Source organism: Camelus ferus, chromosome 3, assembly GCF_009834535.1.
Source record: "Camelus ferus isolate YT-003-E chromosome 3, BCGSAC_Cfer_1.0, whole genome shotgun sequence".
Taxonomy (NCBI): Eukaryota; Metazoa; Chordata; class Mammalia; order Artiodactyla; family Camelidae; genus Camelus; species Camelus ferus.
Window position 1 is genome coordinate 90,856,637 of NC_045698.1, and position 16,670 is coordinate 90,873,306.

Consider the following 16,670-nt stretch of genomic DNA (forward strand, 5'->3'; position numbering starts at 1 on the left):
TCAGCATTTTCCTGTTCTTTGATCACCGTTGTTTCTTGCATCTCACTCTTCCTTAGTTCATTGTCTTTTTGTTAAGAAGGTTCTTTCTGAGAGGGTCTGTGAGAGGCATACTCCCTTAACTGGCTTATCTAAAATGTCTTTATTTTTCTTTCACTTATGAATAAAGATTTCACTTGATACAGAATTCTATTCTGCAATTGCTTTATTTTTAAGACTTTGAAAGTATTATTCCTTGCTTTCTGGTTTCCTAAAGTCGCTACTGATATATCTTTTGTCAGTGATACTGTTCTTCCATTGCCTTTTGGATTTTTCTTTTTATCTGAGGTGTTCTGTAGTATCCACCTCTTCTCAAGGTTGCCAAAAGAGTTTCCTTTTAATGAGTGTATTTTGTAACATCCCTGTGATGGGTCTGTATATGGATTTACTTTCATTTATTCTTCTCCAGCCTCCTCTGATTTGGAAATTTATTTATTTCATCATTCCTGGACAACCTTAGCCATTATGTTTTCATACATAGCCTCTCCTGTGTTTTCTCCATTCTCTCTAAAACACTTTTCAGACTATTTTGGGCCTTTCAGTCGATCCTTAATGTCTGTTAACATCCTAATCTTGTTTTCCATCCTTTTATCACTGCATAATATATTTTGAATAATTTTCTCTTCTCCATCATCCATTTTACTACTTTGTTTCAGCTGTGTATAATCTGTAATTTAATAACAGTAATAGTAAGTTTATTGAATTTTTTAAATTCGAATGACTGTTTTTCTTTTCTAGAAATTATATATTTTTTTAAATCAAAGTTGTCCATTCTCTTTCATATGTATTATCCTGTAATTTTGGTTCCTGTTGTTTTCTTTAATCCTTTTTTTCTTTAAAAATTCATTACTATTATTATTCTTATTAAAAAAAATTAATTAATTAAATTTTAAGTGGAGGTGCTGAGGATTGAACCCAGGACCTTGTACATGCCAAGCATGTGCTCTACCACTGAGCCATACCCACATCCCTATTGTTAATTATTTAAAAATAAATTTTGATTTTTTAAAATAATTTGAAAGATAATAATTTTGCCAAAGTATGTTTCTATAATGAAGTTCTTGAGGTTGCTTATCCTCCTGTTATTTATGTTTTTGTGAACTGTAATCTAATCTCATGTGTTTGTCATTTTTTATTGTGAACACTGAATGCGGAAGTCATATGACCATTGTTGCTGAAGAACCCCTATAGAGTGGTTTGGGGTTTGCAACAGCCAGGTACCCTAGGTGCTTTTCACTGGGGGCTAGTTCCAGTGTTAATATTAATGTCTCAGTGGGGAGTTCCCTCACTGTAGGGGTAGAATAAATTCAGATTCCACATCCAAGAGAGAGGCTTAGCGTTGTTTTGGTTTCTCAGTTGGGGCGTGGGATATCTATTCCAGACCCCTGCTCAGAGTAAACTTCCTTGACTCTTCTCTGATCTGATGGTGTTTCTATCCAGAGGGGAAATCCTTCCACAGGTCATTGCTTTTTATAGGAATTATCAGTTCCATATTTCTGCTTTGAAAGGGCCAAGATTTTGTTGTTGTTGTTGTTACGTTCTCCTGATTATTAAACCTCTGTCTCTGGCTATTAGAGTCAACATTTTTATCCAGTAATCTACCTTAGTATCAGTGAATACACTTCCCACTTTAGAAATAAGTTATCTTTCATTTCTGGTACCTAGAATTTTTCTGTCTTATGGGCTCAGTTACAAATTTTAAACATTCCTCTATGTTTTATAGATTTTTCTGAATTTCAAAATTCATATTATGAATTTTTATTATGTCCTGTCTTAGGTCAGAATCTAAACTACTTTTTCATTTTATTCTTTAATTTATAAACACAGTGGTATTGGCTTTCTGTACTCTTAACATTCTCTTGTGTGCTTATTTTTAGCTGGTTACCTTTCAAACTGTGTATCTAATTTCTACTAACCATTTATTTTAGGACTTTGTACAAGCTATCAGGAAAGTACATTTATATACTGAGGTTAATCAAGCATAACTCTTACCTTCTGCTGTAAACTCTAGGCAGATCTTATTCAGAACATAAGCAAGATTCTGTAAGCATAAACATCTGTGTATTATGTGATCATGACAAAACATGTGACCTAGACACTTGTTTACCTGTGATCTGATTGATGTAATGCCCTCTGGTTTACAAATTTTGAGTAACAATTTCCTGGTTATAATAAAATCATGGTAAAAATATTACTTATTTTTTTATCCAGTTCCCCTTAAACATCAAAGGGCTTATGGTAAATTTGTCCTAAAGTTAGTTCTGAAAAAATATGTGCCCATATCAGTAATTTTGTATGCATTCTTATGTCAGAAAATGAATAATATATGCCATAATGTAATTCATTTTTGCCTTCATTGCCAGGGGACATGGAATCCAACCCAGTGTTTATTGATAATAAGTAAATTTCTGGTGCATGCTAGATAATTTCTACCCCCTGAATTTCCTTCAGATACTTTATATTTTTCTTAAGATTATAAACTTATGTTCTTATTTTGCATGATGCTTCCTTTATAAGCTGTGGTATTAATAATTCATTTAATACAATCTTTGCATTTACTCTTCTAAATTAGCTCATTTTTCTTTATCCTGTACTTCAGCTCTCAAATTATATATTCTTACCTTTCTATCCTATACAGTTTCTTTTCTCTACTAATATCACTGCTTTTTTTTAGACTTTGTCTTATGCCACATAGGATTTAGCCTTGCTAATATCACTTTGTTTACAAAAGTCATTCATTTACAATGCCCTTTTATTCTGAATTAATTTTTAGTCACTTTTTCTGATCTCAGAAAATGAATTGTCTGTTTCCTTTTCAGGGCCAACCTCTAAACCTTGGTCTCTTGATCCACACCCTTATTATACCTCCTGGACCATCTTCAATCATTTATGTCTTCTCCTTTATCTTCATTCTCTTCATATCCACAACCACACTCAAAATTTTCATAATATTAGGGGAGGGTACAGCTCAGTGGTAGAGCACATGCTTAGCATGCACAAGGTCCTGGGTTCAATCCCCAGTACCTCCAACAAAAAAAAAAAATTCTCATAATATACTTCAGGCATTTCTTCAAATGTCATCTTCTCAGTGAAATCTCCCTTGACCATGACTCCTTTAAAATTTCAACGCCTCTTTACTTCTTATTACTTTTACTCATTTTTTTCTATTACACTAATCTCTGATACATACATTTACATACCTACATATATGTATGCAATTTTTTTTACTCTCACTTTGACATATAGTAGACAATAAGCATTTGTTTGAATGAATAAATAATATTATTTCTGTTCATTTGTCCAGCCTTATGAAAGCATGATACCTTATTAGATATCCAAATTTTAATTTAGCTTGATGCACTTCTTTGTATCACACAACTATTATTAACTCACTGGTATATACTTATTTTTATCTCAGTTATCATTTCCACAATGAAATCTAAAGGATGAGTGGTAGCTATGGGAAAATGTTTAGAAGACAGACCTGAATTCTGAATTCTTTTTTTCCTTCCACCTCAGTACTACCTTCTACTAAGTGGTAATAATTGTAGTAAATGAGCAAAAGTGAGTCTCTTTACCTCTTTGGCATTTCTGCTTGTTTATTATAATTAGGGTCTTCTGAAAATAAATAGCTGAAAATTGTAAGAATTCATTTATGTATTCTTTCTAGAGACGTCTATATATGTTTGATTTCTTTCTAAAGTTGTATGACTTTTTTCTTTGACTTCCACTGAAGTCCTAATGGAACAAAAGGCTCCATTTGTGAAAAAAAGTAATAGAATCAGCTCAGCAAGCAGAGCCTGTCTCCACCAGGGCCCAGTTCATGGGTGTGCGACCTGCGCAGTCACACAGGCCCCATGTTCAGAAGCAGCCGGGACTTGGTTTAATAATGTTCTGCTGTCACTATCTTGGTATTCTTAATAATTTTTTAACAAGAAGCCCTGCATTTTCATTTTACACAGGGCTGCACAAATTACACAGCCAATTCTGATCTCAGAGCTTAATCATTTCTACTATAAAACTGCTAGAAGAAAGCATAGGCAGAACACTCTTTGACATGAATTGTAGCAGTACATTTTTTAATCTGTCTCCTAAAGTAAAGGAAATAAAAGCAAAAATAAACAAATGGGACCTAATTAACTTAAAAACTTTTGCATAGCAAAGGAAACCATTGGCAAAACGAAAGACAACCTACAACAAAACGAAAAAGAACTTAGTCATTTCTAAAGCAAAGAATCTCAGTGAAAATGGAAAGGTTCTGATGTCAATAAAAATTTAAAGTTTCTTATGAATTGACTTTGTGTTTCTGATTTAGCCCAGCAGGTTCATAGTCTCAGCCCATAAGAAAGTGGATTTTGATCTAGGAACAGTTGTTCTGAATTGTCTGCTGCCCAGGTTCACATCTGCAGTATATACCTCTGAAGGAGCCACAGTTAGATCCCAGCAACAACAATGGAGACTAACAAACAATGGAATGATCGATTCAACGTGCTCACTGAAATAGCTGTCAAATTATAATCCAATAAACTCCTGTTGTTTTAAGCAGAGATCTTGAAACTGAAAGCAAAAGAATGCGAAAAGTTAGATCATACCAATACTAACTAAATCAAAGCTGATTTAGCTTTACTATCAGGCTTTAAAACAGAAAGTACTACTAGAGATAGAGAAACACTGCATAATGATAAAAAGTCCAGGTCCAGTTCACCAGGAAGATATAAGATTCCAAATCTATATGGACTTAACAGGGCCCTCATATTTAGAGGCAAAAAAATGATAGCACTATAAGCAGAATTAGACGAAATCATAATCGTAATGGGTGATATTAATCTACCTCCTTTAATAGTGATATAATAAACAATTTAAAAAAAAGATAATGAAGATTTAAATAATACTAGCAATCTTGACTTAATGGACATATGGAGAACTCTGTACTCACAACTACAGAAACCTCATTCATTTTATGTACACAAAGAACATTTTCAGTCATTGAAAATGGGCTGCTCCAGGTGTCTGAAGCCTCAGAGCGCCGGGAGCCATGGTGTCTGCTAACGTTGGAGTGAGCAGAGTGGCCACGGATTTCCATGATTCCAGGAACAAGAGGGCTGCTGAGGAATCTGCTCTAAGCTTTTAGCGGTTAAGTAATAGCAGTAAGGTCTCCTAGTGCCCGAGACTTGAAAATTTGTAGATCACTCTGAGGAGAGGTGGATTCACTGCAAAAAGGGAACTGCGGCCGTTTTTCTACCAGAAAAACAAACAAACGTGAATGCGTAGTCTTCATGGCTAAGGCTGGGAACTCGTAATTTCGGGGGGAGGGTGCGTTGTGGACAACATGATAAGGGACAGGAGCTCTTCCTACAGTACACAGAGAAAATGTAAAAGAAATTGGCTAACAGTGGCTCCAAATTGCAGCCAGCCTAGTGGGCTGATACAAATATTCTGAATGGATTTCTCTGCTTCTGTGGAGCAAAACCATATATAAGCAAATAGGCTGATGGGAAAACCCAGAATGTAGTAAGAAAATTACAGGGAATAGGAGAGAAAGGACAAGGATTAAGTTAGTTCGCAACTCCTCTTCCCAGAAGGAGACCCCAGAAAGATTCTTAAATTTGCTGGATACCCAAGCATACAGTCGGTTATTTCTGGGTGGCTGTTTGTCTGTTTTCTAATTTATTTATTTTTTGGTTCTTACTGTGCTTACTACTCTTTTGTCAGTCTCCATGATTGATATGGATGTTCCAGGTACAGGGCATACTGATTGGATTTATTCATTGTAACACTTGTTCGTGCCTTCTGTAACAGTTGGCCAGATTCATAGTCAAGAACAGCCAGCTCTTGCCAAGACTAAAATAATGTCTCATGCCAAGAAGGAAAAAAAAATTACTTAGTTTTCTCTTACAAGGTTTAATATACTCATTTGCTACACACTATCTCCTTGTTCAACAGCCCTGAGACTGGTAGAAATCAATAGCGTTTGGTGTACTTACCATGGACAAGAGAGGCTTAAAAAGGAGAGTAACTATCATTATTCATATAGTGCAGTGGTTTGTAAATTTAGCTGTATATTAGAATTACCTTGAAGTATTTTTTAAAATCCCAATGCCAGATGAATTTTCTTAAATATATCACTTGAGCCTTTTTTTTTCCCCTCTCCCAACTTTTGTTAAAAGTTATATACATTCCTTTAACATCAGAATTTACAACTTTTACATTTTGTTCTTTAACTGAAACCTTACTTTAATTTTTTCTATTCTCACAGGTAAGTGAAGTCAGTATTGCAGTTCCTTTTATCATGGTTTTATTTATTTCTCAGGTGACTGAAAGTAAATCCTCAAGTAGTTTGTTCAAGAAGAATATGGGTATTGTATTCTCTGAATTCTTCCATATAAAGAATTGTACTTCTATTGCTTTTATCCTGAAAAGTAGTTTACAGGGCGTAAAATTTTTGAGACACACTTTCTTTCCATGAGGACTTTGAATTCTTTGAGGACATTATTTGACTGACTTGTAGTCAAAGCTATGGAGAAATCTGGGACAGGTATCGTGCCCTAAACTCTTAATTGGCAAGCCAAAGTTTTCTTTCTTTATCTTTGATTCTCAATAACTTTTGCTAGGATATGTCTCATGTTGGTTGATTCATAATAGTCAGGTTACTGACTTTTATCTGGAGAAAAAATTTCTTTGATTTATGTCTTTAAATTCTTAAGATAGTCATTTTGCAGGGGAGGGGTTCATATCTTGGAGGATACCAATTGTATATATGTTAGATCTACTTTCTTATCTTCCTTAACATGATTGAGAGTACTATGGATAACCTAAAGCAAACATTCTAAGTGGGAAAATATTAGAAGCATTCCCTGTAAAACCAGGAATGAGACAAAGATTCCCCTATCGTTTTTTTGTGTTAAATGTTACATTGGTGGTCCTAACCTGTGTGGAGATGTAAGGATTGGCAAGGAGGAAATAAAATGGTCAGTATTTGCAGTTGATACTGATTGTTTACATAGAAAACCGAAAATAACCTAAAATTAACAAAACATCCCATGTAAGACAAAAGTGAGTTGCATGCTATATACTACTAGCACCAAACAACTGGAAACATAATTAAACTATTTATAGTAACGTTAGAGAATGTTAAGTGTGGGAATAAATTCTAACAGAATATATATAAGAACTCTTTAGAGGAAAGTTTAAAACTTTTTCAACTGTATTGAAAAAATATCATTCATAACAAATATACCACACTAATGCAAGATGTTATTATAACAGGAAAAACTGTAGGGTAGGGGATGAGGGCTACATGAGAACTCTGTGCTTTCCAGTCAATTTTTCTATAAACCTAAAACTACTTTAAAAATCTGTTAATGTTAGAAATGTACCTTTAAAGAACATACAGAGATGCATAAAATATAAGAACAATGTGAAGAAATAATGAATAACAATATAGCTGCTTATCAGAAGTCTTAACAAATACATTTATTTCAATATTTTGTATATCTTTCTTATTAATTTAAAATTTATCAGTTAATGGAATATGAAAATAGACCTGAGTACTTTTTGGTGGGCAAGAGAATATGCTGGGCAGGTGTTGTCTGGAGCAGAAAGCTGTAACACTCCTTTGAGTCCCTTTCACTTTTCTAAACCATGAAATCACTGTGGAGATCACTCTTTTTACTAGAGGTCACCATTTTAAAAATAATTTTCCTTTTTTCCCCATTTAAGGAATTCCCATGAACTTGTCAAATGGCCAAAATGTTAACATCCTCCCCACTACCCGAATAGGTTAGTTTCCTTTCTCTTTTAAGGTACCAGTTTATTCTAAGAGATTTTCATAATTTTTCTATTTGTATTTAACCCAACTTTTAGTAGAGTAGAATATGCAATTCTATATTGTGACAGAAGAGAAAAATGAGAAAAAATTGTCTAGGAGATAATACATGAATAGCAGAATAATATATGTAATTGACATCGCCCACTGAATCTTGTGTGTATGCAAATTATTGTTCATAAGGAGATAACTCCAGTTAATAACAATTTAAAAAAAAACCTGTTCAGGTGAATGGAAAATTAACTAGGAAGAAATCAACCTCCACCATATGGATGATTTATTGAAAGCAAACAGCTATGCATGAAATAACCATGTAGGTACTATAGTTCTGTTTCAGGTTTTCATATACTATTCTCTGAGTGAATGCTATGTGGCACTTGTCAAGGAAATCATTCAAAGGAGAGTATTTTAAAGTTCAAAGGTTATGTATGATACATTAATGATATGTCCAAATATAAAAACTTTATTCTTAAAGCAACATCATTAGTGCATTTTGTCTTTCTGCTCTACTTATTATCATCTTCTAAATAAATCCAGACTCCTTAACATGATCTGGTGTCTTTCTGCAGTTCCAAAACAATTTCCTTCTCTGTGCAGGCAGGAACCCGTCTCTGACCCTGAACTCATCCTCTAGTTCCCTAAGGGCGTCACACTCTCATCTCTCCCTGATTTCTTACATGTTGTTCTGCTGTGTCAAAAAATTCTTCACCTTTCCTTTCATTCTTGGATAATTCCTCTCAAGCATGTGCTCTTTTAGGAATTCTTTCTGGATCCTCAAGGCTGAGTCAAATGTCCTCCGCTAGAACTATCTCTATGATAATACTTAGCAAAGTGTGCCCAACTTCCTCTTCACACTAGAGTAATGCTGGAGCCGGAAGCTGCGGTGGCAGCTTCTTGATTCTGCAGCTTCCTGACTAGAGTTAGAGCTGGGGCAGTGGGCGGGCACAGTCTGCATGTGGCTGCGGGGTTAGGGTCAGAGAATGAAGCACTGATCCCACAGCTGGGATGACCTGAGAATAAGAGTCATGTTCTAGATGAAAGATCAGAAACAGAGAAGAGATAAGAAGCTGTTTGTGGGTACACGAGGCAGAGCCTAGGAAGACTTCAGAGGCAGAGGGACGTCAGAAGTAGTGAGGGGTGGAAAGAGTTGGAATCCAGAACAGTGCTGAATTGCTGGTTTTACTTGTCTTTCACCATTCTTCACCCCCATTCCCCAGCTTAAGCGCAGACTTCCATCACTAAATGTCCACTGCCCAGAATAGGTCCTGCTGCACAGTTGGTTGGCAACAAGTATCTGTTGAATTGAGCCTTGTTAACTATTCTTTAAACACCATTCTTTAAAACCTCTCCCAGAGGATACTTTTCTAGGAAACCTTCCCTTATCCCCACTGAAAAGGATCCTGCTCTTACAAATACTTGTGGTATGGTTTTTGGTATCTCCCATTCTCTTTTGGTGTTCTACCTTGTATCATACATGTTTGGATGTGTCCTATTTTTTTCTGAGTGTATCCACCCTAGGGGCAAGCTGTCTGAATCATCTTTGAAGATCCCAGCAGAAGTGCCATAGGTTTGTCTGAGTCCTTAGGTGGCTGCTGTGCATTGCTCCTGTTTCCTTGCAGTTTTGATTTGTTTCACTCCTCATTCTCAAATGATGGAGACAATGGCTTAGAAAAAAAAAAAAAAGCTTATGTAAAATCCAAAACTGTAACCTTTTACTGAAGTTACTTTAAAAATCAATGTGTATTCTTTTGTGAAAGTTAGGTTTTTGTTTTAACCTAGCTATCATGGTTGCCCAGTATTGCTTTAGTTTGGCTATGAGGCTCTGATTTGTGATGTGTTTTGGAGCTCGAAATTAGAAACCCATGTACCAGTTATACCCTGATCCTCTGATTGAAGTGTGACTCCTTATAACTAAGAACTGATGGTAAAAACAAAAACAATAGCAAAAATACAAAAAAACGCATCTGGGTTTGGTATGTGCCAGAGTGTGATGTACATGCATATGTGTTCTCATGCATCTGTAGTTACTTACCACCTATTATGTTTATTTTTGAATTAATAAAGGATAAGGAGAATTTATTGAAATATTTGTTTAGAGGTCTAGTACTGAGCTGCCCAGTACTACAGTCACGCTAATACATTGCTACCAAGCACTTGGAACATGGCTGTACTGAATTGAGGTGTGCTGTAAGTGTAAGAAATATAATCTAAATTTTGAAGGCCTGGTTTAAGAAGAGCAAAATATATCATTATTATATTTTTATATTGATTGCATGTTGCAATGATAGTATTTTTACATATCAGGTTAAATAAAATATATTATTAAAGTTAGTATTTTATATTTACTTTTACTTGTTTTTAATGTGGTTACTGGAAAATTTAAAATTTAAAGTGTAGCATGTATTATATTTCTGTAGGAGAGCATTTGTCTAATATATGCTATAATTTAATTACTTTTACAATAGAAACATTGCAAAGAAGTTGTGAAAAAAAAATTCCACTCTAATAATAGAAATAAACTATTAATAGTCGACTATGCTGCAGGCACTGAGACTTTACATGACCTATTTTATTTAATTCTCCCCAAATCTTATTACTTTTCCTGTTTTAAGGGAAGTAGTCTGGGGCTCAGCAGGTTAAGAAAATTTCCTACAAGTCCATGATCAGACAGCTAGTAATCTGCAAAACATACTCAAATCCACTTGTCCCTAGAGATCAATCTCTTTTTACTAGGGAGCACTGCCTTTCCTCTGCCTTCCTTTCCCTTACGCTACCAGAAATTCTAATAGTACTCATAGTTGTGGTCTCACCAGCCTGTTTGTTCAAAATTAGGTCGTATTTCCTTTTTCACCCAAATGAAAATAACATCAGTCCCTCAGAAGCCAAATTATCAGGAATTCCAATCTTTTCCCATGATTCCCTTCACCACATAATCATAAATGACCCAGGCTTATTTGCTAATTCCTGAGAATTGATCCATTTGTCTGTGAATTGACAACCAAGTGGAAACTCAGATACACCCTTGAGGCTGGAGTTCTGTCTAGAGAAGGGTTAATTCAGTGACTGGGTTGTGTTAGTTTTCTATTGCCCTGTAACATTACCATCTGTGGCTTAAAACAACATTCATTTATTAGCTTATATTATCTATAGGTCAGAAGTCCAGCATGACTTTGCTAAATTCTCTGCTCACAGTATTACATGGCTGAAATCAAGGTGCCTGCAAGTCTGAGTTCTCATCTAGAGACTCGAGGGGGAAAAAATCTGTTTCCAAGCACATTATTCGGTTCCTTGTAGGTATAAGACTTAGGTACCTGTTTCCTTGTTGGCTGTCAGCTAGGGGCCACTCTGCTTCTAGAAGCTGGCTGTATTCCTTGTTAGATGCCCCATTTCTCACCTGCAAGCCAGCAATGGCAAGTTGAATCTTTTTCATGTTTTCAGTCTCTCTCTGGCTTCTCTTTCTGCCACCAGCCATGGAAAACTCTCTGCTTGTGAGGGCTCACGTAATGGGATCAAGCCCACCCAGATAATCTTATTTTAAGGTCAACGATGGCATAACACAGTTGTGGGAATGATCTCTCATCCCATTTACCGTTCCAGGGATTAGGGCATGGGAGATTGGAGGGAGTGGGCAGTGCACTGCCAACAGTCTGCCTACTACAGTTGTGGGGATTATATAGGGCACGTACACCACCACAGAGGCAGAGGCAGAAAGCAAGCTGTCGGAGTCCAGCTGCATAGCTCAGCTGGTCATGGGGACGAAAGTAAGAGCTGAATCATGATCAGACAGTAACACTGGAGGAGGGGTGGAGAATGGGGTGTGAAGGATCCTGACTTGCCACCTTCCCTTTCTTTCAACCTTACCCTCAAATTTTACTCATCATAAACTTCCTTTGTGAAAGCAGCAGGTAGATCTCCGTGCTAGGAGGAAGTGTAACATGTCTGTCCCACCGGTTCAAAGGGCAGCAATGTTCAGGCACTTCGAGGTAAGTTGGAGTGTCCGTGTTCCATCTTGCTGCAGCCCTGGTAAACCGTGGAGGTGGAAATCTCACTGGTACCTGCTGAAAGGCTTCCTGACAGGCCACTGGGGCCAGTTCTGCTGGTTCCTCTGGGCCAAGCAGCTTCCTCAAGGTGCAGGGAGAAGCCCCCTCCCTGCCTGTGGCTGACTTCACTGGCTCTTGGTTGCCTGCCGTTTGGACTCTGTCTTCTCGCTCTTGGATGCTAAACTGCCAGTATTCTGCTCAAGATCCGCTGTGGTTCTTGTTCTCCCTGGGGACACACCTGTAGTGTGTGCCAGTTACTGAACCTCTGCTCGCCAAGCTTTGTCCTCCCTAACGTGCCATATCCCTTTCCTCTTTATTGCCAGTGTTGTTTACTTGAGAGATTTCTTTTAGCCAATTCATATTTTTAACTTTAACACATGTATAAAGGAAGCTTTCATCACTATCATATGTGGAAGGTCTGAATTACCTGCCATATATAGGTGTTAACTGTAAAAAAAGAAAAAAAAAAAAGAAAAAGAAAGAAAGAAAGAAATTCTTAGACACTGGTGGCCTCTAACCTGATGTAGCAGAGTGATTCTCAAAAGGCTCCTTCTGCTTTTGTTGTCCCCAGGGGCATTTTTATTACAATTCCCAATTCTTTTTCTGTTTGTTTTGTTTTGAACTAAGAGGCTACAGTGCAGTTCTGTCACAGGCTGTGTGTTGAAGCTAGGCAAGCTGCACGTACCTCTCCCCTTCCTTCCTACCCACCCCAACCCCTCTTAACCACCAGAGGTGTGCAATCCATAGTTCAGAAAACACAGACTTGACTTTCTTCTTCCCAGAGACCCACCTCAAATTCCTCTCCAAGAAACCAATACAGATCTTAGTGATCACCTCAACTGTATTCATAAGGTTACCATGTCTAATTATTCAAATGTTGCTGTGTGACACTTCATTAGGGACAAAGACCATGCTTTATATGAGGTTTTCCCACAACATTTGGTATGCTACCTGGCAAACAGCAGGCATTCAGTGAATATTTGTGGTTTAATGAGCAGCAAGGGTCAGCCTTGGCTTAAAGTGTCCAGCAAAATTTGACTTAGGTTCCTTTCCTACCTTTGGCTGCTTCAGTTGCAGAAGGGCCATAGACTATGGTCTTCCTCTGAGTCATTTTCTTTTTTCTCAGTAAGTTCCATGTGTTTCCTGATTTTTCTCAATCTCCCCAAATCCCACTTTGTGTGCTGTGCGTCTCATTATCTTGTTGACTAATTAGCTAAGATATTTTGTATTTGCTGCTAGATTTTACATTGCCTGTGTCTCTTTTTTTTTTTTTGTAATCTGTCACACTGAAGACAGACCTTGTATACATAGTAGATGCTCATTAGATATTTGTTGCATAAATAAATGAATACATGTTTTATTGTTTGTGTCTTGCAGTGTCCCTATTATATCTCCAGGAAAAAATAAGAAATCCCCAAACTAATTAATATAACATTAGTCAAGGGGATTTTCTAAGTTTGTTAACAAGTACGGAAAAGCTTTGTAGATTTGACTCAGCATATAAAAATGAAGTCTTCCTTCTGCCCTTCCTCCCTCTTTTGGTCCACTTGGCCAATTTAGATGTTCCTTCCAAGGAGCAATTTAAGTCTCTTTAACTTCACGCAGATGTGATGGTTCCTTCTCTACCCCAAGCAAGCGTTGGTGGTATCGTGGTGAGCATAGTTGCCTTCCAAGCATATACACATACTTCTAGTTAGAAGCGACCACATTAAATTATTTGGATGATAAATTTATGTGGATAATGAATTTGGATGACACATTTCATCCAAACCGGAACATAGTAAGAATGAAAGAGGGCACAAGTAACTATTAAGCCAGGACAAGAGGTGTCCCTGACAAACCAGGAAGTATAGTCATACTACTTAGAGAGTTGTTGTTTACTAATTGTCTGTCTCTTTTCATTGAGTTGTAAAGGTATTCTAGATCTGGGCCTTATGTCTCTTAGCTTCCTTTGTTGCCTAGAACTGTGCCTGGCACATGGTGGCAGTAGAAGGAATGTTAGTGCTGCTTTTAAAATGTTGATTTAATTGCACATAATACTATCTTGATGTAGAACTCAAACAATCCCATTTAGGGCCTATTATGAGCCATTTTCTCAGTATTACAAATATAGGGCAATGAGCTTAATTATATGCTTGTGTAATGATAATAGCTAGGGTTTACCAGCACTGAGCATGCCCCAGGCCCAGGGCTAAGAATTTTGCTTGAGTTCTCTCATTGGTTCCTCGCAACAACACATGGAGGTAAGTAATACTATGGTCCCATTAAATTAGAAGAAAAGACAGGTTTAGATTAAGAACCTTCGTCAGGGTTACCCAGGTAATCAGTCGTTAGTTTGAACTCCAGTCTCTGTCTCTATACTCCATCTCCCCTACATGTGATAAATAGCTGGTGTCAAATTTTGGAAGGTAGTTAAAAAAATAGTATACTTCTAGGGAAAAAGCCATTTGCTGTAAAATTTTTCAAGGAAAATTTATTTACCTAAGAGATTGCATAATCAGGCCATTGTGGCAGCTCTGTGAGCTCGTGAGCAGTGAAGGCAGTTGGTTAGACCCGCACATTGCTAGCTGTTGTCCTTGGTGTTAATGTTCCCATTTGTTGTGGCACAAATATACCATGTTAATTTTGTTGCGATTATTTTCTTCTTTATGGGTAAGTGTGCAAGACAGTTTCTTTTGTATTATAACAGTGTTATTTAATTTTAGCAGTATATCGATGAATTATAAATAGTGTCTATTTTTTACTTTTTTTTGGAATAAGTTTTTACTTGGGAACAATTTTAAGGACAGTACAGACATATCATAATAGTGACTCCAGAAAAATTATTTGGTATGATTGTAATTACAAACCATATTTTGACATTGATAAAATACATTGTCAATTTTTTTAAACAAAAGCAGCGTATTGAAATTTCTAAAAAAATAATCCAAATTGTAAGGTATCATCTGTAGCCTTAAATAGTTTTAAATCATAAAGGATAAATTAAGTATATAAAGAGACTATGCTATACGTATAATACTGAGCAAATAATTATATGCACAGACTTTTATACAAAAGGTGTCCTTTGATTGAATGGACTTGTATTCTTAATTGACTTTTTTTCCACTGACAAGAGGGATGTATGAATAGCTATAGCAACTGAAATTAGGTATTATTAAGGTATTGAATCACATATATGATGTGTTATAAACAAAACATGAAAAATCTGAAAATGTTTATATAATGAATATTAACCTTTATGAATAAAGATAGGAAATGTTATTACTTGAGGCATTCACACAAGATGACTACATTTGTAATTCAAAGAAGGATTACAACCAACAGGCTTGCTTGACATTTTGGAGGTGAAGAGGAGGGAATGAGACGATCCAAGGATGACTCCAAAGTTTCTGACCTTTCTACCTAGGACTGTGGCATGATCTTGAGTTGCTTTTTGAGCAAGGTAGAACTCTAACTCAGGGAAAAGAAAACTAATCTTGCACTAATATGATCAATCAAGATGGGGAAGACATACTATATTATATTCCAAGTATTACAGGTTTTGGTGGAATGTTGGCCGCTCAACAAGAGCATTCAAGTGTTTCTGATTCTGGGGTATGTAAAATACGCAGCGGAAGGAGTCTCAGAGATACAGTAGACGAGTAATTTCGCACAATTCAAATGCCAGGTGGATGTTCTCGGCCTTCAGCCAGATTCAACAATTCTGACATTTCCATCACTGGTTCAGTGATTTTAGGGCATATATCTCTCAACTGCTCCCAACTGAGAGACAACTAGCCCGACGGCTCAGCAACGACCCTCGCCAGACTGGGAGCGTCCCCACTTCCAGCGCAGGCGCCGCCCCTCGCGCAGTCCTGGGAGGGGGCGCGAGCCGCAGCTGCCAGCCGCCCGCCCGAGAGCGGGGAGGGGCTCCCGCACGCTCCCACCCAGCCCTGGTCGCCATCTTCCGGCACGTCCTTTCCCGCGCGGGCTCCAGCCTGGGCTCTCGGCCCACGGCTCGAAAGGGTCTTCTAGCCCGCAGAGCTCGTAGGCGGTGCGCGGCGCGGAGGGGCGGGGCAGGGGGCGGGGCCGGCGCGGCGGCAGCTGTGCGGCGGTGCGGTCCTCCCGCCGCTCTCAGGGCGCGCGCCGCCTCTCGCCCCGCCTGCGCGCGAGCCTGGGCGTGGAGGGAGGGGCCAGGAAGCGGCGAGCGAGCCGGGGAGCGCAGCTGCGGGCGTGGGGGCGACAGGAGCCGGGGAGCCGGCGCCGAGAGCGGCTGCGGCTGGAACGGGCGGCCGAGACAAAGGCGACGGTGAGTGCAGCTCTGGCCCGGGTCACGCGTCAGGCCCCGCACCTCGCCCTCGCCGCCCCTTGGGCGGGGGCCCGAAGTCCCGAACCCCCGCCGCCTAGAGCTCCGGGGCCAGTGCGGCCCGGCCCTACCCGCCGCGCGTTGCGGGCTGTGGGCTGTGCCTGCGGCTCCATTTTCAGGTCTGGGCGAGGTCCTCCTGCGGACCCTGCCTTTGATTTTTATTCCATTCCCTCTGGGAAATGGTTACATGCTCTATTCCAGATTCACGACCGGCGGACGATGAGGAAGCCAGACGTCCCCCTAATGGAAAATGGAAATGAGGTCCCCCTCCCCCCCCACTTTGCAGGTCTGAAAGTCGGGAGGGTGGCGCGAGGGGCGGGCGGAGAGGCCCCGGGTCCTCCAGGTGAGAGTTTCGGGAGGGGCGGGGACCTCTGGCTCCGGAGCCCGGACTCCTAACTGGGGCGCCCGGCTTGTTCCGCCCGCA

General features: G+C 38.7%; 2 protein-coding genes across 9 annotated transcripts in view; both read left to right on the forward strand.

Moving 5' to 3' along the window:
- Positions 1–12,372, forward strand: part of LYRM7 (LYR motif containing 7) — a 56,538-nt gene extending 44,166 nt beyond the window's left edge. For 2 of the 3 annotated variants that reach the window (XR_004318701.1, XR_004318702.1), the window contains exon 7: positions 4,352–12,372. The gene's annotated coding sequence lies outside the window, so the exon portion shown is untranslated. The remainder of the gene's footprint in view (positions 1–4,351) is intronic. The other variant, XR_004318698.1, reaches the window with a different exon arrangement.
- The window catches only part of CDC42SE2 (CDC42 small effector 2), a 115,867-nt gene that overhangs the window by 5,189 nt on the left and 94,008 nt on the right, over positions 1–16,670 (forward strand). For 2 of the 6 annotated variants that reach the window (XM_032476654.1, XM_032476658.1), the window contains exon 1: positions 16,058–16,189. The exons of 1 other annotated variant lie outside the window; for it this stretch is intronic. The gene's annotated coding sequence lies outside the window, so the exon portion shown is untranslated. Of the gene's footprint in view, positions 1–16,045; positions 16,190–16,447; positions 16,533–16,567; positions 16,590–16,670 lie in introns of those variants that run through there. 3 more of the 6 variants (XM_032476655.1, XM_032476659.1, XM_032476656.1) reach the window with 3 other exon arrangements.